Genomic DNA, 2,006 nt, shown 5'->3' with positions numbered 1-2,006 from the left:
AGGTAGCTGAGAGGTGGATTTTCTATGATCCCGCAGCGGCACCCCCGGGCCGCCCCGCCCTGCACGACCGGCGGCGGGTCGATTCCGGGGTGCCGCCGGTCGGACGGGGCGGGGCAGCCCGGGGTGGCGCTGCAGGTTGCACCAGAGCTCATACGAGCTCGTATAGTGAAATAAGTTTGTTTACTAATTATTAAAAATGATTATTTTAATCACATTTTTAATCATAATAACCAAATTCACCACATTCGAGTTACAATTCAAATTCCAAATAACAAAAAGAAATTACTCTACAAAATTCAATAAAAAATACATATCTTACAAATTGTTACGAATAGAATTTACTATTCTCTGTCATACTTTTATATCAATTGCAAACTGCCATATTTTAATATCGAAATCACTGTTTTTAGCAACGGAAAATTGTTTTAACGTAAAAATATATTGTTTTTATAAGTTCTTTTCATATAGAATATAAAATATATCGTTTTTACAAGTTCTTTTCATATAATTTACTATTATGTCATTATTTAGTACTTTGTCATACTTTTATATCAATTGCAAACTACCATATTTTAATATCGAATTCACTGTTTTTAGCAACGGAAAACTGTTTTAACATAAAAAGATATTGTTTTTATAAGTTCTTTTCATATAGAATATAAAATATATTGTTTTTACAAGTACTACTTTCAATCTTTTGATATAAATTTTTTAACCTATCGAACTGGTATAACCAAATTATTAGGCAGAACCATATAGAATCAGCGAATTACGAAGTGTTTTTTTTGGCCAATATGGCCGAACTTGGTAACTATTTTTTAATACATATTCATATTCATGATCTATGATCATCAATAAACGCCGAGCATATTACGCCGAACATATTCAATATGCTCGTCCTCATCGTCACAAATTCTCCTCCAACTTTAGTGGTGCTTGCTGACCATTATGTATAACAAACATCACCATAATCATAAAATTAAGATCGACTCATAAAAAATTCTAACCATCAAAGTTTAATTATAAGCAGGTATGCTATGCAAAACGCCATGATGATTAATTATAAGCCAAAGTGTGCCATCCCGAAACGAATGATGGTTCTTTTGTTTCTTTAAATAAACAACGCATGAGAGTTGTTACAAACGGTATTTCAATTAGCTATAGAGGCGAGAACTCGTGAAGATTAGCGGGAAGGCGCAGGTATATTAGAGGTCATCATGTTTCTAAATTCAGTGAAGTCTAAGAGCCCGTTGGAGTCAGAATCATATGTACATATCATCCTCTGGCACTTACCCAAATCTTCTTCCTCCATCAATCCCAAATTACACAGCACCTCTTGAAGCTCCGCGGAGGAGATGAATCCATCGTTATTCATGTCATATACCTTGAAAGCTTCCATTAAAGCATCGCACCCATCGCCGTCGTTTAATTCATCTTCTGATCTATTATCTTCAAGAATAGACTCACACAGTCTAACGAATCCTTCGAATGTCAAGCTTCCATCTTCGCTCTCAGAAATTGGTGCAACCAGATATTTCAAGTCTTCTTCCGAGATATCCATTCCCAGTCTTTTCAAGAAATGATTCATTTCTGTTACAGTCAGTTTCCCGTCGCTATTTTCATCCAAGGTCTCATACAATCTGCGGATTTCCTGTGTGTCTGGACAAAACCCCATTTAAACGGTAAATTATCCATAGTTACCAAATTCGGCCGAATCGGCCTGAAAAATTCGAATATTCGGCAGTTCGATTCGGTTCGGTGATTGGTTTCTTCTCCCAAATAATAGAACTGACGGAAATCTTACTTTCATAGCTGAGCATAAGCGAATTCCCCTGAGCGTTCATAGCTGAGCATAAGCGAATTCCCCTGAGCGTGGTATCCATTGATATTGCATCTCTACGACCGGAGGGGCTCATACGAGGTTACGAGTGTGAGGTTGAAACTTTGCCATTGTAATTGGTAATCTGAATATGAAATCTGATTATAATCAAAGAGCTAAACTACTA

General features: G+C 36.7%; 1 pseudogene; it reads right to left on the bottom strand.

The window, feature by feature from the left end:
- Nucleotides 1-1,183: 1,183 nt before the first annotated feature.
- LOC149173005 (calmodulin-like protein 3 pseudogene) lies at nt 1,184-1,675 on the bottom strand (annotated as a pseudogene).
- Nucleotides 1,676-2,006: the final 331 nt, after the last annotated feature.

This window comes from Pinus tabuliformis, chromosome 4_2, assembly GCF_031772625.1.
Source record: "Pinus tabuliformis cultivar Carrire ecotype Pingquan chromosome 4_2, CPIR1, whole genome shotgun sequence".
Taxonomy (NCBI): Eukaryota; Viridiplantae; Streptophyta; class Pinopsida; order Pinales; family Pinaceae; genus Pinus; species Pinus tabuliformis.
The sequence above is the reverse complement of the archived record's forward strand: the minus strand, read 5'-3'. Positions and strand labels throughout refer to the sequence as shown.